Source organism: Anopheles arabiensis, chromosome X (genome assembly GCF_016920715.1).
Source record: "Anopheles arabiensis isolate DONGOLA chromosome X, AaraD3, whole genome shotgun sequence".
In the NCBI taxonomy this organism is placed as follows: Eukaryota; Metazoa; Arthropoda; class Insecta; order Diptera; family Culicidae; genus Anopheles; species Anopheles arabiensis.
The window spans coordinates 25,466,122-25,487,551 of record NC_053519.1 but is presented as its reverse complement, the minus strand read 5'-3'; the positions used below and the strand labels follow the sequence as shown (position 1 = coordinate 25,487,551).

Below are 21,430 nucleotides of genomic sequence, written 5' to 3'. Positions count from 1 at the left end.
TTAACTAAGAAAAATAATTTATCATTTTTGAACATGCAAGGAACCAGGAGAAAAAATAACTACGTGATTATTAGAATTTCTACTTGTTAAAGGGTTATGGTTGGAGAGGACGTATTACCATTTATAAAAAGTTACTGGAATATGTGGATAAATATTGGAATTTGTTTAATCAATTTATATTTAAACTAAAACAAAGTGTATAGGGGGCGTCCATAAATTACGTAACGCTCAAAGGGGGGAGGAGGGGGTTCCCTATAGCGTTACGGTTTGTTACATAGGCGAGAGGGAGGGTTCACATTCTGTTACGTAACGTAATACAATCCTATCACTGGTCACTGACAAATGATCGCCCACCTGGGTAAGTTTTGCACTTTTATTTCTTTACATCTTTTGATAGGGAATACGAAATTGTCATTTATAAAATACCAAAACAGAGGTTTGACAGAAAATTGCCATAAAAAAATCCACCGTGTAATACAGGTTTAAGAGCCGTGTGTCTCAGGTAAAGACTGTAGTTTTCAATCTTACCGTCAACAAAATTCAAACAGTTACATGTCATTCTACGCTAAACGCATCGACCTGTATATTATTGTTGGTAAGCAACAGTCGTGCGATGCTGTCAATTAGGATTAGTTGGATAATTCGTACGTTTCTTTAATTATAAATTTTGTATCTAACTTTCCATTCATTAATTAAACATTAATTTTAATTAAACATTTTTTAAAACCACTCTGCATACTTTATAAAAGCAATCAAATAAAAAAATATAAACCCATATTTTTTTGTATTTGTTGATGCAAAACCAAATTAAGGGGGGAGTGTTCGATCATGCGTTACGTAATTTTGGAAGGGGGGTCTCCTCCAACGTTACGTTTTGTTACGATAGGGGGGGAGGGGGTCGAAAAATCCCAATTTCAGCGTTACATAATTTATGGACGGCCCCATAGATGTATTAATAATTTGAGATTAGATTTTGTAAGGGAATATAATTAAATAGATTGTAATGGAAAATATGCTACTCAAAATGTGGAGCGTTGAATTGAAAATTGTAAATATATAATTTTGCTCTATTGTGCTTAAGGCGTTATAAGTTAATTATTTAAAATAAGGGATTTTTTTTTAACAACTTTCGTTTTAAAATTTAATTAAAATAAAATATTTTTAAGTTGATAATAAAATTGCTGAACTAATGATTAAATTAAAATATTCGCAGAAGGCTTTCTATGTGTAACTTAAGTTTTCTCAGAATTTTCAAGATTTGAATGAAATGAATGAAATTTAAGAGTGCTTAAAAGTGACAAACTACGTGAGGAGACGTGTGTGCTTCAACGTTGCAGGTAAAATGGACCAAGTGTTCCGTTATATTTTTGGCTATGCTACGGGATACAGGTAAAATGGGTTTCCGGTCACCTTGCTTTATGCTCCCTTACTGGAGATTATTTTGTTAGTTTTACGAGAGTTTTGAAATTTGGTTAGGATACTTACTTACTCACTTATTAGTTCTACAACCGTCTGCGGTCTTGGCCTGTCTCAGGAGTGTCCGAAACCGCTCACTGTCTCGCGCCTTCGCCTGCCAGTCCGTTATCCCGGCCTTAATGGCGGACGCCTCCACGCCATCTTGCCACCTCAATTTGGGCCTACCACGCCTCCTCTGTCCTTGTGGACGACCTAAAAAGACTTTACGGGCTGGGTCGTCCGTTTCCATGCGTACAACATGGCCAGCCTGGCGAGCTTAATACGCTGTACGACAGTGAGGTCACCGTACATCTCGTATAGCTCGTCATTATAGCGGCTCCTCCATTGTCCTTCCACACATACGGGGCCAAGTATCCTTCTGAGCATCTTCCTCTCGAACGCGGCTAAGAGGGCTTCGTCAGATTTGGACAGTGTCCATGTCTAAGAGGGGTATGTGAGTACTGGTACTATATAGGTACTATATAGTCCCAGCTTCGTCCGTCGCGACAGGTTCTTTGAGGTGAACTGCTTTTTCAGGCTGTAGAATGACCGGTTGGCAGCCAGCATCCTTGCGCGCAACTCAACTTCCATACTGTTGTCGTTGCTGACCTTTGACCCAAGATAGGTGAATTCTGGGACGACTTCAAAAGTGCGTTCACCTATCGGTACATCACGCCTACATAGATTCGGATTATTTATTGGTAGGTCCGCTGATGTTGCCACCATCAGTTTGGTCTTTGCCTCGTTTATCTGCAATCCGAGGTTCTCTGCCGCCTGCTCAATCCCTTGGTAGGCTTCTGCTACATAGGAGAGCCGCAGACCAATGATGTCTATATCATCAGCGTATGCCAGGATCTGGGTTGACTTATAGAAGATGGTTCCCGTAGTCTCCACCCCCGAGTCGCGGATGGCCCTCTCTAGCGCCAAGTTGAATAGGAGACAGGCAAGCCCGTCCCCCTGGCGCAGACCCTTGGTGGTAGCAAAAGGTCCTGAGAGTTTTCCATCCACCCTCACCTGGCATGTGACGTTGGTCATAGTCATTCTAACTAGCCTTATCAGTTTGGCCGGGATTCCAAATGAGCTCATAGCGTCGTACAGTTTTACCCTGGCTATGCTATCGTATGCGGCTTTGAAGTCTATGAAGAGATGGTATGTGTCGTGTCTGTATTTAGCCATCTTCTCCAAGATCTGCCGCATTTTTATCTATCTCTTATGGATTCTCTGCAATTCGCGAAAAACTACTGTCCATATAGTTGTGGTAGGCGCTGTATTAATAATTATAAAAAATCTAAAATAAGATAAATAAGCATTGCCTTCAGCAGTAAAAATACAATTATTTTTATTAAATTAATGAGCCTTCTGCATTGGTAACCTATGTAAAAAAAGTATTTATTTAAACTTGTCTATAGAATCGCCCTCAGTGTTCAGATAGAATTTCAAAATTCAACTTATCCTCGTTTTTATTTTATATTTAACTCAAAATTTCCAATATAAATTATTTAATACTTAAAGCATAAGGCGATGCATTTCAATAATTCAATTAAGCCTTCTGCAACAAGCTTTCGTTGAGACTTCGGCCGGAAACACTAGTGTGTGTGTGAAAAGTGGAGTGTTCTTGTGTTGACCGTTCCGATTGCCATAAGCCTTCTGCATTGATTTTAATTTAAATCATTTAATTAAATTGCCTTTTATATATCCCAGTTTGCCGTCGGAAATAAGCATCGCCTTCCGCGTTGAAATAAAATTCCTTTATAATAGTTGCCTCCTGCAAAATATTTTATGATTTACCACAAATATATTATTTACATTAGTTATTTTATGTAACGGTTTGCCCTTAGAAATTCAATATATTATATCAAACCTTCAGCAAACAAAATTATTAAATTAAATTGCCCTCTGCAAGAACAAACATTAAATTTAAAAATCTTTTTAGACAATTAATTTATTAGCATCGCCATCTGCGTATTTATTAAAATCAATCCTTCAGCAAATAAGCTTTCGTTGAGCAGTCCACGAGAACATTTGTGCTTAGTGTGTGTTGTGTGCGAGATTCCCGATTCCATCTGTTCCAGCGACGAGATTTTCTCCAAGCGGCGTAGAAACATCGAAAGTTTTCAAACCGGCAAATAGTTAAAAGTTTTATAGAGTAGAATTGGAAATCCCATTCACAACCTAACCAAAATCTCAATGAGCCCCCGAACTAAACCTTTATTATATAAAACTGCATTTATTTTCTTATTTCGATTCTTTCTCCCCTCAGCATTAAATTTCATAATAAATATAAAACTAACAGAAGAAATAGTTTTCTTAAAACACTTCACGTACATACTCTAACCACCATTCGTAAGGGAGAAAAATTTCCCAGACCAGTAGAACTAACAATTTGAGTTTTCAAAATCTATCCCAACCAAATTTCAAAACTCTCGTAAAACTAACAAAATAATCTCCAGTAAGGGAGCATAAAGCAAGGTGACCGGAAACCCATTTTACCTGTATCCCGTAGCATAGCCAAAAATAAAACGGGACACTTGTCCATTTTACCTGCAACGTTGAAGCACACACGTCTCCTCACGTAGTTTGTCACTTTTAAGCACTCTTAAATTTCATTCATTTCATTCAAATCTTGAAAATTCTGAGAAAACTTAAGTTACACATAGAAAGCCTTCTGCGAATTTTTTAATTTAATCATTAGTTCAGCAATTTTATTATCAACTTAAAAAATATTTTATTTTAATTAAATTTTTAAACGAAAGTTGTTAAAAAAAAATCCCTTATTTTAAATAATTAACTTATAACGCCTTAAGCACAATAGAGCAAAATTATATATTTACAATTTTCAATTCAACGCTCCACATTTTGAGTAGCATATTTTCCATTACAATCTATTTAATTATATTCCCTTACAAAATCTAATCTCAAATTATTAATACATCTATGGGGCCGTCCATAAATTATGTAACGCTGAAATTGGGATTTTTCGACCCCTCCCCCTATCGTAACAAAACGTAACGTTGGAGGAGACCCCCTTCCAAAATTACGTAACGCATGATCGAACACCCCCCTCCCCCCTTAATTTGGTTTTGCATCAACAAATACAAAAAAATATGGGTTTATATTTTTTTATTTGATTGCTTTTATAAAGTATGCAGAGTGGTTTTAAAAAATGTTTAATTAAAATTAATGTTTAATTAATGAATGGAAAGTTAGATACAAAATTTATAATTAAAGAAACGTACGAATTATCCAACTAATCCTAATTGACAGCATCGCACGACTGTTGTTTACCAACAATAATATACAGGTCGATGCGTTTAGCGTAGAATGACATGTAACTGTTTGAATTTTGTTGACGGTAAGATTGAAAACTACAGTCTTTACCTGAGTTACACGGCTCTTAAACCTGTATTACACGGTGGATTTTTTCATGGCAATTTTCTGTCAAACCTCTGTTTTGGTATTTTATAAATGACAATTTCGTATTCCCTATCAAAAGATGTAAAGAAATAAAAGTGCAAAACTTACCCAGGTGGGCGATCATTTGTCAGTGACCAGTGATAGGATTGTATTACGTTACGTAACAGAATATGAACCCTCCCTCTCGCCTATGTAACAAACCGTAACGCTATAGGGAACCCCCTCCTCCCCCCTTTGAGCGTTACGTAATTTATGGACGCCCCCTATACACTTTGTTTTAGTTTAAATATAAATTGATTAAACAAATTCCAATATTTATCCACATATTCCAGTAACTTTTTATAAATGGTAATACGTCCTCTCCAACCATAACCCTTTAACAAGTAGAAATTCTAATAATCACGTAGTTATTTTTTCTCCTGGTTCCTTGCATGTTCAAAAATGATAAATTATTTTTCTTAGTTAAATAGTTTAAATTTTGAATTATATTTAATTAAATGAATGATGACAATATAAATTGAATTGACATTTATATAATTGACATAACCCGGCAGGCAATTGACAGCTAAACTGACGGCGCCGGAGGAGGAGAAACGGGCGCCCAACCGTGCATGGCTCAGGCGCCCAACGGAAGACATGATTGGGCGTTGGGGGGTACGGATGAAACGGACCTCCCGTTCTTTCGTGTATTGTTTACATTCGTTTATCCGTGTATTCTTTCATTCGGGTTGTATATCAACACAGCTAATTTTCAAATCGACCGTTATTTTATTGATAATTAAATATTCTAAAAATACACTATTTTTCATACAAACCTAATTCAGCACACGAAAACGGCTATCACGGAGATTTCCAGCATTCACCTAGAATTAAATTAAAAAATGAAATATAAAATAAGTAAAGAAAGTTATTTGCGTTTCATATAAATAAAGCGTAGAGAATGCAATACATTACCAGTAATTGTGAGAAGCCAAAACAACATGTTTGTTTCATTGAACATGTTCAAACAATTTGTTGTAGCCGCCTAAACAAACATGCCTCCAGTTGAAAAGATAGTATGACGACGAACGTGCAGGAGTTGCGTCGTCATCGAGGACTCAGCCAGCTTCATCGTTTTGGCAGCATTCCGTCACCCAGATGTGATTGTCCTTCGTGATGAAGTGTAACTAGCCGACCGTACATGGTATGGTATTGATGAGAACGGTTTATCTGAAACTAAAGAAAAAGAATAATATCAGTCAAGTGCATTTCACGCTGATCGTTCGTGATCGTTTCTTGTATGTGCAAAGGAATAAGGGGGATATTTTTACAGAATTTTTTCATTTGCACGCTTCCTACCCGCACCAGCGTAACCGGTGCTAGCGGACGAGCTAACACCCAATACTATGCCATAGATTTGGGCGCAGTTGTTGCGTACCTGTGGGCCCGGCATGTTTTTACAATCTCGGAACGTCACCTCTGTGGCCCAAACATCTGTGCTAGCATTTTCAGAGCGCAAGTATCACCTTGCAATCCTAACGCATCTACCACGACCATTCGTTCAGCGTACGTTTGCTGCAGGTGGTTGCTGTCCGCTTGGGCTTGCGTCAATATGCTGCGCTTCGTGCGATGGTGATGATCTTGATGTTACCAAATCACTGCGACTTCCGGACGGTTGTGAGAGCCAGCTGTAATTCTCACAGCACAGCTGAAATAGACAATATAAGAGAAAAATATTGTTAGTGGAGCGCAATCCATGTAAACCATTAATTTTAATTATATCGTCGATTTGTCTTTCTCTTACATTTTACACTGTCGCTAATTTCGGTAGCTTAGGTAAGCTAACAGTACGACGATGATCTGGATACCGCCAATTACCGGCTCGTAGAAGCGTGAACGCATTCATCATCACTGAAGATTTTGTACCTCCATAACAGTCCGCCTCAGACGACGAAATTATTAGCAGTTGCGATCTGATATTCGTCGCCTAAACGCGATGAGAAAAAAAACACATCAAAAACGTTTTAGATGAAAAATATAATGTCGGTTTAGCTTAATAAAACATTAAAATGAAATATTTATATTGCTGTTTCGTACGGCAGATTAGCTGAAATGAAAAATAAAACAATGTTAATTTATCAAACTGTCTTTCTATTACTTTAGATACTGTCAGACTTACTTCAACTTTGCTTCAATTAAGCATGGTGGCCGGTGACCCTCGGGGTTTTCCGCTGTTTCCAGTTTGTGGTAGACCGGTGGTTTTATAAAGCAGTGACTCCCACATTCTCCAAACGGCGCCGGAGGATGAGGAATAGGAACGCGTGCTCTAATTTTGTCTTTGGGGAGGCATTAATCGAAGCAGGACAGGTGCAGTATGATCCGACTACAGCGCGATGGCGAGTAACCCGGAAACACCAAGAATGGGGACATAAAACGCTGGTATGTGATAAGTAGCTTCGTCAGTCAGATGTACCAGGCCGTGTTGTTGAACAACTTCCGACGACAAGTGCAGTGCCATCGGTGGTTCCGGTTGCCATTCCTCGTGCTATCCGTCCTCCCAGATTGCCGGTCCGTGTTGTTGGACAACTTCCGACAACAAGTGCAGTGCCTTCGGTGGTTTCAGTGGCCGGTCAGCGCGAGTCAACAAAGAATGCCAGTCCGTGTTGTTGAACATCTGAAGGTAACGGATGAAGTATCAGCGCTGGTCTCGAATGCCGGTGATGGTAATCATCATCGGTCAACATTACCTGGTGTTCCTGCACCATTCCGTCCGTTAGGCCAGCAACATGGACAGCAACCGTCAACTAGTACTGCTGCGCCATCAGTGGTACCGGTTGCTGATGCTCTACCGCAGGAATCAGGCATGAAGATCGGTAGACAACAGACATTGGCGGGATCTGCAGTACCATCGATTGCATCGCTTGTCGAAGTTCATGCTCCGAAGAATCAGCGTGGTATGATGTCCGCTGTTGTAAGACAACAATTACACACCAGTGCTTCTGCATCGGTGATAGCGGCTGCTAGAGAATCTGTTTGTATTGTGAGCCGTACACCAGCCAAAATGATCAGCGTTAATGTTCAAAAACCATCAACGAGTACTGCTATATCTGAGCAATTTTTCACCTGTGTTCCTAGCCAGATCCGTCCGCCAGGCAAGATAGTTGATGGTGGTAACCAAGTGCCATCGACAAGCGCCGGTACATCGTACATAACGACTGAACGAGCAACTGGTCCTGTTGTGATAAATTTGCCTAAAAATATAACCAGGAAAAGTGATCAGAACGTTTCCGGTGTACGAACCTGTGCTGCCTTCGTCACCAATAATGATGATCACCGACGATGAACACCAGGCTGCAGCAGGAGCTTCACACTAAGCACAACAAACTAACATAGGAAGCTTCAATATTTCAACGCTTCAATATTCGCCAACAAGTGAATAGCACCATTAGTCATTACTTTTAAGTTCTCATTACAAACTTTAACACTAAAATTATGCAACTAAAATTCATGTTTATCACAAAGACGCTTCTGCATCTAACTCTTTCACTTTGTAAACATAACCTCGATCCATCTTCGCTGCCTAAAATTACACACACACACATCCACACACTGTCCGTCGTCACATGCCGTTTGGTGCTGTTGCACGCACACAGTTGCAGTTCATCAGCGCTCGTCCGTGTTTCTTCCTGCTCTTCCATGCGTTTCAACACCCCTCGCCGTAGTATGAAATGTCATTTGCCTGCCGGGAACGTTGACACAGAATCAAATTGACAGCACAATATTATCAGACACCTCACGTCACTTTGACATCTTTAATTGGTTGACAGTTATAATTTAAATTCTTGGCAGCTGCAACCGATTAAATTAAAATTCTATTTAAATATTCTCATTAAATAAGACTCGTTTTTGCTCAAGGGCTATTAAAACCTTCGTTATAATTTATCCATTTAAATTTGATTGCCTACACCCACAATTAATAATTTAATTTTCATAATTAATTCTCAATATCATACGATTAATAACAACAACTTTTAAAATTTGAAAAGCCTCACGGCCAGTTAAAGCAACCCTTTCAGATCCATAAAGAACTAATATTCATTTAAATTTATTTAAACTATTACCTTGTTTTCCATACATAATAAAACCGTTAGACTCGATTGACATTAAAACTTTTAATACACAACGTCGTATAAAGTTGACATTTAAATTTTTTGGACAGCTTGTTTAAACCTGACATTTACCGTTATTGACATCAAATAGACTGACAGTTAATAAGTTTAAATTTAAATCTCGTTAAACTTTTTCAATTTATTAAATTCCCCTTTTCAAAACGTTAATTTAAGATTACTTAAATCCGCTTTCAATAATTTAAATCGTTTCCTAAGCTTTTTCTTTTATTATCAATACCATCTAACCCAGTTAATATTTGCTCCGTTGCAAACAATTTGACAATATAACTTTAATAATCTTATTTTGTTTATTCCCATGACATTAAATCGCAATCATTAGACATTGAAGTAAAACATCACGGTACCATTGACATCCAAATAGATTTGACAGCTTTATCAATAACTTGACTGACAGTGACATCAAACGTCTCATCACATTGACAGCAAAATAAATTGACAATTTAATTACAGCGTGAAATCCATTGACATCTTACGTTTTAAACTTCACAATAAATTCAATTCCCGTTTTAATTAAAAAGTTTGAAAATAAAATTCGTCCCTATTTTGACAATAATTACTTAATTAATCAATCAATTAACATACTAGCGAAATTCCTTAGAAAATCAGTAGAAATCATAATAACCTTCATAGAATTTAACCGTAGAAATTAACCAGTAGAAAAATGGTGATGAACACACGCTCCGCTTGTCCCTCGAAGGCAGTGACGAGTAGATATTCCGTCCGCCGTAGCTCGCTGGGAACGATGTCCCCGTCTAAGGCTTCGGCCACCAGCTTTGGTAGACGGGCATCAACAACCCAGCTGATGGCTTCCAAGGCACCTGCCCTACGAAGAGCTTCTTCGGTAGAGGTGGAGGGAAAAGCAAAAAGGGTATCTGTTCTCCCGCAGATTGTGGAAGGCAGCCAAGGGGAGGGTTTTAAGGCAGGGCAAATTTACGACAGGAAATTTTTCGTAAACTGCATATCCAGCAGAGTCAAATCCCATGGGCCCATTGCAAAAAGCAAAACATGAGCTCATGCTGTTTATCAGGGACACCGTGAAGCACAGGGCTATTATAAAAAACGCCCCAATTCGCTAATTGGGAAGAGCGTATTGGCTCAGTCTTAGCCCTGCTGCACAACCTTCCAGCAATTTGGCTTGGAGAGGTGGGGTCAGGAATTGATGTGGGAACGGGAACCGAGGATCTCGTGGTGTAGGACCCGGTGTTGGAGCAAGACTTAGGGCCTTTGGCAGGCCCTAATCAGGAGCTGCAACCGGGATCTTTGCCTTTGAACGAGACTGATGTCACCAAAATTTTCACTGTTTTTGGGGAATCATGCGGAGATGTATAACATAATAGTCAGGAGAACGAGGCCAATACAGGAGGAAATGGGGAACAGAGACAACAGTTGGTGGGTCAAGAAGGGAAAAAGGACAAGAAGAAGGGAAGGGGGAAAATGCTAAGGTAGTTGTGGCAGAGGAAAATTGCGAAGGGGAAAGTTGTTCGGCGGACCAGGGATCTGGACCATCATAGGGGCAAGAAGGGGCGCAAGAATGGCGGACGGTAAAGGGAAAGACCGCCGTGCGCCGGGAAAGACGAAAGAGGAAGAAGCAGCGTGAAGCTGAGCAAGAAGCCAGCCTCGCCGCAAACACGCAACTTTCTGCTTCCCAACCCAAGCAAAAGTCGGCACCTGCTTCTAATCCCAGGGCCGGCCGAATGCCAAATGCCATTGAGCTTGAATCAATTGGGGGATTCAAGCACGCGGACATGATGCCTATCCTTAGGGAAACGGTGAAAAAAGAGGATGTGCATAGAATTCGCACAAACTTTAAGGGTCATCTACTCCTGGAATTAGCGCCAATATCGCACCAGGAAACGATGACGCTTTGGAGAGAGGTGTCCGCGGCCCTTGATGGCAAAGCAAAATGCCGTCCGCGGACACCCTCAGTGCGGGTGAACTGCACCAACATTCCGCCGGGCACTTCGTCCGAAGAAATTTCTTCGGAAATGAGTGCCGCGCTGGGCGTTGAAATTTTCAGCGAACAGATCACGACCGTAAAAACGCATTACGGTACGTTGGTCGCATTTTTCGACTGCCCAGCAATAGCGGTGATAGACCAGGCCCTGGCGAGGCAATACACGGTTGGTTTTAGCAAATGCTGCACGCTTCGGCTCTTGGAGCACCGGCGGCAATGCTACCGGTGCTACGAATACGGGCATACTGCTGCCCGTTGCCGCGGCCAGGACCGCAGTAGCAAATGCCGCCGTTGCGCAGAAGATGATGATAAGTCCCACCTCTTTCCCCAACATAGGTTTGAGAAGGACGGAAGTATCTTTACGATAATATTAGTCTGATAGGTACATTAAAATATTTTGTACGAACAAGTGGTGGCATCGGAAAACTCTCAGAGGAACTGTTCGAGTCATACACACACCCAAGATGACCAACATAGTTTCATCAAGAAAAAACGGGTCATACTCCATCGTTAACAATGGTATTCCCTAGCATCCTTTACGTAGCCCGCCAAGAACCAATAAATGGATCTGGCGCACCACTTATCAGAACACAACTGGGACATGCATATGGCCAGTTCCACTAGTGCCAACCGCTGGCCCTAGGGTCTCTGGCACCAATGGCAGGCTCCAGGGCATTACCTTCTAAAGCAGGAGAATCTAATGTAACCCTTACGTAGCTCGCCAAGAACCAACTAATGGATCCGGCGCATTACTTATCAGAACACAACTGCAACATGCATATGGCCAGTTCCACTAGTGTCAATGATTGGCTCTAGGGCACTATCTTCCAAAGCAGGTGAACCTAATGTATCTGGAATTGGCCACTTACAATCATCAATGAGTGAATCCTGTTGTGACCTCCCAGACCGTGTGCAAACCGTAAATTCCCCCCAAATAGATCCCGAATATCCACTTGTACGCGCGCGTGTCTCAAACCTATGTTGACACTTTCTTATATTTTTCTAATTTTAATTATAGTATACTAGCTGGCCCGACAAACTGAGTTATTCCGAGAAAAAAAATAAAATATTTCATTATTGCTTTTTTTACTTGGGATAGTTATATCGTGCCCGTATCCCCTCAGGATCCGATCATCGAGTGTAAACCGCCAGGCACTTTACACCAAGTGTCAAAGTGCTGTATACAACACAACAACAATCCTGCTCTTTGTATGGGAGTTAGAAAATCATTATTAAATTAAGTTTAGTGTGACATCTGAACGATTTTTAAGACTTAAAACCTATTTTCATACCACCATAAGGTGTGTGCAAAGTTTCGTTGAAAATGATCCAGCCGTTTCGGAGTTTGCTCGCAACAAACACCGTGACACGAGATTTTTATATATATATAAGATAAAGAAAAATCTTATCATCATCATAAAGATCGTGATGTCAACTGCAGTTACACATTTAATAATGACATGGGACATCTACACATATTTCACATTACACAGTTTGTTCAACATATATGACGCACTTACGTTTGAAATCCGGCAAGCTTCTCGCATTCTTAATTTCATCTGGTAGACTGTTGTACCTTTGAATCCATTTGAAAAACAAAGAGTTTCTGGCACTTAGGGAATGCAAGTTAGGTACCCTTGGCTCATTTGCCCTGCGTGTCTGGTGCCGAAGGATATCGGACCCCCGAACTATGCTCTCCCCGAGGTACCCAGGCAACAGGCCCTTTAACATTTTAAATATAAAAGTCATAGTCTGGTACACAATCCGCTGCTCTACTGACATCCATTGAAGAATATTCAGCATAACCGCGGACGGCGTACGTCGACCGCACCCCAGAATTAACCTCATAATCCGGTATTGCAACCTTTCAAGTCTTTTAATTTGACCTTTGTTGCCAAGAAACAAAATGGATGGGCAGAAGTTAAAGTGTGGCGAGATCAATGATTTGTAGGGATGAACTTTCCCAAAAAAATCGAGATCCTTCGCCAATCTACTTATCACTGCACACTTCTTTGCCACTTTAGCGATGGCCCAGTCAATGTGAGCGTGGAACTTCAACCTGTCGTCTACGATGACTTCTCCCAGGTATTTAGCCTGTCTAACTCTTTCGATTAGTTCCGAATTTATTACGATAGATGGAGGTTCTTCCAATACACCCGCCTACATCACCATGTAACAAGTCTTGTTAATGTTTAATGCCAGCTTTTTATACTTCAGCCATCCATCCAGAGCGTTTAAATCGATATTCATCACAGACTCTGCTTGCTTGATTTCTTTGTGCGAGATAAACAAAACAGTATCGTCGGCAAAAACATTGATCTCACAAGCCTTCAAAACCTGTTTCATGTCATTGATGTATATGATAAACAAAATTGGTCCAAGAACACTACCTCGCGGAACACCAAGGGTGTTTTCTATAGGCTCTGATACAGAGCTTTCAAATAAAGTTCTCTGAGTTCTTTCTTTTAAATAACATTCAAACCAACTGAGCTCCCTCCCCACAATACCAAAACGCCTTAAGGTAGAAAGCAACAATGGCCTAGATATTGTTTCAAATGCCCGTTTTAGATCTAAGAAAACAGCAACTATCGATTCCTTCTTATCCATCAACATCTTCCACCTCGCTAATACAACATTCAAAGCAGTCTCACAAGAGTGTCCTTGCCGATATCCTGATTTTTTTTAATAAAATGTTTTATTGAAAACGTGCTTAGGTTCTAATTAACATTAATATTTACAAAGAACAACGCAGAACTTCTATGTCAATCACAGCATCATTGTTTCCAATGATGTGGATGACGTAGTTCGCAAACAAACTTAGGATATGGTTACGTTTACCTGCACTAATGCCATTTAGTACAGGCAAACGCAACAAACCGAACAATAACGTTGACGAAGACGGACACCCTGAAATTACAACGCTAATTCGCTGGTGCAGAATCTGCCAAGCATCAGCAACTCTTTTGCAGCCAGTGCTGATCTTGCCGTTTACCAGCAAGAAGAGCGTGCTGCGTTGAAGGGACGATAGACAGGAGCGATGAATATTGCGCCAGAGTAGCCGCCAATTCACTGACGGATTTTGCAATACTATCTTCGGCTCAAGTAGCACTTCCGTCAGCGTTTGGCGAATCCAGCGTGTCGTGATGGGGTCTGATGTTGGTTGATAACCAAGTTGCTGTATGACGATACGCAGACATGGGTACGTTGACGAAACAGCGGCGATGTTCGGAAGATTCCCAGCACAAGAAATGTGCTGACCTCCGACTCGTAGACACCCCTGTTCCGCAACATACCGGTTCGTCAAGAAACCCATGATGGCCATGATGGCAGGAAGGTGAAGGTTAAGCCCACCACGGTTGCGAGGCAGCGCCAGTTGCTGCAGTGGGACTCGGAATCCTCCGGATCCATCCCAGAGGAACGAGTTCACGGTGCAGGTCACCTTCGCTATGTCCATTGCACGGGCGCCACAAACCGATGCAACAAACCAAGCCTGGAGAGTAGGAAGGTGTTCAGCAGAACAACCTTCTGCACCACGTTCAAATCCCTCACGCGATGAAGCCACACCAGCTGCCGGAAATGGTGGATCAACAGGTCCCAGTTGAGGCACATAGCTTCTCTTACATTGTTGGTAAACAATATACCGAGGAGCCTAAGCCTCTCCACGGTACGAAGCCAAGGGACCTGAATGGCATTTGATGTGGTGTATCCCACGTCGAGCGCGATGGTTTTGTCGACGTTGAGGCGGGCTCCGGAGACTCTGCCAAACGCTTCAAAAGCTTCACGCACCAACTCGATTTTTTGGGATGAGGTAGTCACCACCGAGATGTCGTCAGCGTACGCATTGACCAGGTCATCCTGGTCGCAGCATATGCCTTCTAGTCTGGTGATGAGGGGATGAAGGTATAGGATGAAAAGGTGCATGGAAAGTGGATCCCCGACGAACGGATCGTCGGATGGAAATAGGGGGAGATAGGGATCCGTTGATTAGGATACGGGAGGAGGACTGATCACCAAACCTTCTCAAAAGCCCCACCAGCCCAGGATTAAAACCCATAGAGATCATGTTATTAAAGAGGAAGCCTCTATCGACGCGATCGAATGCCTGCGAAAGATCAAAGGAGATGAGTTTACCACACTTGCGTTTCATCTTCAAATCAACCACCCTCTCCTTAACAGAGAGTACAGCTTGAAAAATGTTACAAGGTTTGTTGCAACACTTCTGCGCTGTTGAGATTATTCCCCATTTCTCGATTATACAATCCAGACAGGGTTTAATAACCTTCGACAAAAGCTTGTAGTCTGTGTTAAGGAGCGATATAGGTCAAAATGAAGACATGGCATCCCCATCCCCCTTTTTTCTCACCAGCACTATGACCCCGTCGACGAAGCCTCGAGGAATTTCTCCGCGAAGTGCCTCATTGAGCACGAGCTCAAGCTCGAGCACGAGCCCAAGCGAGATAAAACTCTTTAGGTATTCCATCCAGGCCAGGGGACTTTCGAGACTGGGAGTTTTTGATCGCATAGAGGATCTCACCAGAAGTGATTTCCTCCATGCAACCAGTATTGATCTCACAATCCTCAGGAATGACGCGTGTGCATGTAAATGTGTCGTCTGTTTGTGTGTTGTCTGTGTTGTCTGTGGTGAATAGCTCTGAAAAGAAGCTCCTAATGTGAACATTTATCGCGTCTTTATCAGTTAAGGATGTCCCGTCTTCAATGTTTAGTTTTTCGATCACAGTTCGCCTCCTCCTCCTTTCCTCAAGCTGGAAGGTCGAAATATTTTCGCCACATACACGGGTTTCGTTGATACGTTTGAAGTCCTCGGAAAAACGTCTCTGAAGGAGAAGAATTTTACCTTTTATACGATTGATATTCGTCAACTCGTTAGGGTCAGACAGATATCGCTCGTATGAGGACTTCAACCCTCTGTAGAGGAGTTCGTGGTGCAAGTGGAAACTTTGGAATCTCTCATTGGTTTTCCAGCGGAAAAATGATTTTATTTTAGGCTTCGCGAACTCCATCCACCACGAGATCCACGTGCCGTAGTTTCGACGCTGTTTAGTCCAGTTATTCCACTTGCATCTGAACTCCTCCAGGTTTCCTTCAGTTAAAACGTGTGGCCTCAGCTGCCAATAACCGTTGTAGGTCAAACGATTAGGCGGGGTTGGGAGGCAGAGGCGCACTGTGAGTGCCTTGTGATCCGAAAAGAAGAGCACATGCATATCGGTAGTCCTTAACTGTGTTACCAGCGAAGAGGAGACATAACAACGATTGATGCGTGTCCCCGAACTACTAGTGATGTAGGAAAACTCCACAGAGTTGCCTCTGAGAGCCTCCCAGCTATCACTCATACCCATGCTGTTTACAGCGTTTTGCAGAGCAAGGCTGAAACTCCCCCACCCGTGGCATCCTTCGACTTCAACACACAGTTGAAATCGCCCGCAAAAATGACATGAGGACATGCATTCCGCAGGTAGAACGCCACGGTACGGTTGAAAAATTCCTCCCGCTCCGCCCTACGCTGGCTTCCTGAAGGAGCATAAACATTACACAGAGTGGCTATATTCTCCAATCGAACGCAGATCAGACGTGAGTCTAAGCTGCGCTCGACGTGAGAAAATTTTAAATGGTCCCGTAAAGCGATCGCCGTACCCCTCCTCGACGCGTCAACATTAGACAAAACATTGTGTCCTGGAAGCGCTAGGTCTGTATGATATACTTCCTGCAGAAATATAACATCCAGATCCATCTTCCTTATAAATGTCTTAAGAGCTTCTAATTTCGTTGCGCTGGATATGGTGTTGATGTTAATAGTAGCTATATTACAGCCACTACTAACAAATGATCTTATATTATTGGTCACCGTATCCATCGCAACGAAATTCAGAGTTTGTTAGTGGTAGTGGCCTTTTTGGATGGTCGACCAGGCTTACGCTTGGCGACCATCGTAAAGCTGTTCATGGATGAACTTGAGGCGTCACTCTCGACATCTGACTCAGTGGTTCGCTTACGTGTTACCGTTCGCGGTTCATCCGTGGAAGGGCCAGGAAAGGGGGCAGGAAGGACATCGAGCGGTACTTTAAAGGCCAGTAGAGCACTTTTGCCGCTGAGTTAGCGACGACAGCACCAGGGACTTCGGCAGTAGCAGGAGCGGCGGCAGCAGCAGGATCATCCGTGTCCCTAGGAGTGGAGACAGCCGCAGAAGCCCCGGCAGCGGGTGCGGCGTTAGCTGTATGAGCGTCGGCAGCCACAGGAGGTAGCCGCAGGAGCGGTGATAGCTGCAGGATCGGCGTTAGCCACAGGAGCAGCGATAGCCGCAGGAGCGGCGGTAGCCACAGGAGCAGCAGTAGTCGCAGGAACGGCGGTAGCCGCAAGAGCGGCGGTGGCCACAGGAACGGCAGTAACGGCAGGTGATAACGCATCATCGATGCGCCGATCATGCGCGGAGACGACAGCATCCGTCGTGGGAGCGAGAGGGAGAGCTGGAGCGACGTGCTTGTTGTTCGCATTGCTTATCTCCCCCTTGCGAGAGTTCGGCTTCGGGCTGGAAGGCCGAACGGTCACCGGCACGAGCGGGATGATAAGTCGTGCGGCGATCTTCGATGCGTCGCGTGGGTGCTTATCTTCCACGTTTGTGTGTGTAGGTGTAGGTGTCGCTGCCGATAGGAACCTTGAGTGGCTCTTATTCTTTTTCTTCTGGCCACTATTGCCTGCTGCAGTGTGTGACGCTGCTTGTGGTGTGGGTGCAACTGTTTTTGCACTAACGGTACTGGCGTACGTGGCCTTTACTTGTGCAACGTTCGCAAACCGATTTTGCCGGTTCTGCACACAATTCAGACCGTGGTGCACCGGTGCAGCACAGTTGCGGCAAGTTTGTGCCTGTCCACGATATGACACACCTGTGACTTCCCCACAGAGTGTTACGTAGGAGAGGATGGGCTTTAACAGCTTCATCCTCAACACACGCACACCGTTGAGCGCACCAACGGTGAATAGGGAGCCCATGCGCCCTTAGTGATCGATAAGACTTCACCGTATTGTGCCATCTCGGCAACAATTTCATCGTCCGGGATTAGATGAGGCAGATCGCGCACGGACACGTCTACCGCCCCATCTACCATCTCAATGTTGATGGGAAAGTGCTTTCCCTCGTGCGTGATGGAGTGCTTTCCTCTGTGTTCCCTGACGATGGCCTCCGCATCCTCCACCCTTTCCATCGTCACAAACACACAGCTCTTCGCACTATTCAGCTGGGCAACTTGCACTTTTTTTTTCCACCGATTCCCAGCCGCTCGCACATGAAATCGACGGTCTCCGAAGGAGACGGTCGCTTTAGCACCAGTGAGAAATCGATGCGGAACGTTCCGTCCGCATATTGCGATCGCTCATTCGCCATCGCGGGGGGCTTGCAAAACTAGATCAAAACACAACTGCACTCGTTGACGTTTGCAGGCGAACTGACTCACAAGAGTGTCCTTGCCGATATCCTAATTGCTCTCGGATCAACAGCTCGTTTCTGTTCAGAAACTGAACCAGTTGCTCCTTAACTACTGTCTCCAGCACCTTTTCGAGCACATGTAACATGTTTATGGGGCAAATATCTTCCGCATTGGCAGCTCCGTTCACTTTAGGATTAGGTATAATCAATGATTCTTTCCATAATTTCGGGAAACATCCTCTCTCTAGTCATTGATTAATCACCATAAGAAGGTCCTCTCCGATCACATGATAGCAATCCTGCATGGTTGTTAAACTTACATTCCCTATACCTGCCGTTTTTGTCAGGTTGAAACAAATGGGTTTTAGTTGTTCAAGAGTAATTTTCTGAAATCTGAAATGGCATCGTCGAGTAGCACTATCTACGTATTAGCTAGGTTCACTGACAGAAGCAATGTTTTGATTAATATCTAAAACACTGTTCACAAAGAACGAGTTCAACTTGTTGCAAATGATGGAGTCGTCAGCCTCAATCACACCATTAAATTTTACAACTGAAACGCATGATTCATCAGGTTGTAATATGCTTTTGAGGACTTTCCATCACTCTTTGCTATTTTTCTTGTGCTTGTTTATTTCATTGCTAAAGAAATCGCTTCGTCTATTTGAGATCTCTACTATACCTGTTTCTAAGTTTAGTATACTCAGACCAATCATTATCTCTATTCGTGCTAAAAATTGTTTGTACACTTTGTCTCTTTTCCGTTTAGCACGTGCGAGATCCAAAGTATACCACCTACTAGTTTCTCTAGAAACAATTGTCTTTTCTTCCACCAAGGTGCTCATTGCATGTTTCAATGTGTTCCATAATAAGTCAGCAACCTCATCAAAATCAGATGCACCACACTGCAAGCCTTGTAACACATTATTGCAAAGAGCATGTTTCGAATACCTATTCCAGCATTTAACTTTCCGTTGAATCGTTTTTCAACGCTCATCGTTTATGTTCAAAACAGTGTTTCGTGATCCGTTTTTTCAATAACGGATCAGTATTGACTTTGATTGACTTTGATTGACTTTGTGCCGGTCTCGTAGTACAGTCGTCAACTCGTACGACTTAACAACATGCCCGTCATGGGTTCAATCCCCAAATAGATCGCGCCGCGCCATACGTAGGACTGACTATCCTGCTATGGGGGGAATCAATTAGTCACTGAAAGCCAAGCCCACAAGTGGGTACAGGCAGGCCTTGACCGACATCGGTTGTTGAGCCAAAGAAGAAGAAGAAGATTGACTTTGATTGGATCAATACTACTGTAAACCTGATCAATCAATGTACTGCTCTGCCTAGCAATTCGTGTGAATTCATTAACTTTTTGGTTCATGTTTACTGAATCCATTCAACTTTTCAGTTTCGCAGATTTTTCAACATTTAACCAGTCAATATTTCAAGTCTCAGACGATAATTTTCAACTTACTAAGATCCAAAAACCTGTCTAACCATTCTTCCAAAATATCTACGAACGTCGAATCACTCGCACTAGGTGAGTGATACAATATGCTATAATTGCCTACCGTCAAAGCCCGAGAAACCGCTACACCGAGAAACCAATTGCCTTCCAATGACTCGTTAAAAATCACTTTAAGGACAACGTCACTTCTGGCATAAGCTGCAACACCTCCTGTGTGACGTGAATGAGATAAACACGACACTACCCTATATCCTTTTAAATAAAATTGCTCGAATGCCTCCTCTTCGGTTACGTGGGTTTCAGAGATCAAGACCAACAAAGGTTGAACTTTTTCGACTGTCTCACGAAACAAAGCATAGTTAAATGAAAGACCGGCAACATTGAAATATAAAATCTCTCTGAACCGCCCTAATTCCACCCCTCCCTGCTATTGAGAAAGTTGCATTCGTCACTCTACATGTTTTTTTAAACAGCGGGCATTCATAGCTATTGGCCGCATGTTGTACCTGTAGTTTCAGGTTCCTGTGTGGTGGACAAAGGTTTCAAAGGTCTTTCCATCTAATTTGAAATAACTACACCGATTTAGGAATACTTTTTACTTCTATATTTTTCGGGCAGCGTTTCCTCTTAGTACACAGTTTCCTTAATGACCTAATTCCTATTCCTAACCCTTATTTATACTACTCCTTTTCGCGCCAAAATCTACCCTACGTTTTTCTATTGGCTAAAAGTATTTATCTTAAACATATCTTATGTGGCTATTAGCTTATCTCCCTATCATATTCTATCATATGCCCTATATTCGGTCCTTATCTAGCTAATGCAGTTTTATGTAATTAACTTGCTTTAATTATTCCTTTCCTTCCTATCCTTCCTATCATACCATAAACAATCGCTACCATAATTGCTTACTATAATTGAAGATTCCTAGTATAATACTAATTGCCTAACTATCAGGCGCTACACCTCACCCCTTCAAAAATGAAAAGCGCATGCTTTTCATCCTTTCATCAATCTATTTTTATGTACTGTGCTAAATTTATTCATAATTTCATAATTGTACAGTTAGATTTATCAAAGCTTACTACTATATACGTGCCTATGTATACTGGGTCTAACTTTTTCCTTTACTCGTTTTTTTTTAAATAAACCGCGTCTCCTTGCGTTACATATAACGGTTTGAAATTGACATTTGCGCTACCCTGCATTTTAAAATTTTGGTTAATTAAATTGTTACGTGCTATTTCATGTGATTTTTGCAATTTGTATTTCATTTCGTTAAAATATACGCATAATTGTACACTGTGTTCAATATTACCACTTCGCAAATCCTGTGGAAAGTTAGCCTTTTTCCAAATTCCAATTCATACGGAGTATAATTTGTATCTATGTGAGGTGTTGCGTTGTAACTGAATTCATAAAACTTTACCCAATCATCCCAGTCATCACCATGCTCATTCGTAAATGATCTTAGATATTCATTTAATGTTCTATGATTTCTTTCCAAAGAACCTATTGTTTGTGGATGA

The 21,430-nt window shown here is 42.1% G+C and overlaps 1 long non-coding RNA gene across 2 annotated transcripts; it reads right to left on the bottom strand.

Moving 5' to 3' along the window:
- Positions 1–5,617: 5,617 nt before the first annotated feature.
- Positions 5,618–8,757, bottom strand: LOC120905728. Of its 2 annotated transcripts, XR_005739935.1 has the most exons (8): positions 8,149–8,757; positions 7,972–8,099; positions 7,596–7,877; positions 7,322–7,522; positions 6,653–6,835; positions 6,287–6,556; positions 5,824–6,084; positions 5,618–5,732 (listed from the first exon to the last, which is right to left on the bottom strand). It is a non-coding gene; the product is annotated as an uncharacterized LOC120905728 (long non-coding RNA). The 2 variants fall into 2 exon arrangements; XR_005739934.1 differs by having other exon boundaries at positions 7,972–8,757.
- Between the last annotated feature and the right edge of the window lie 12,673 nt (positions 8,758–21,430).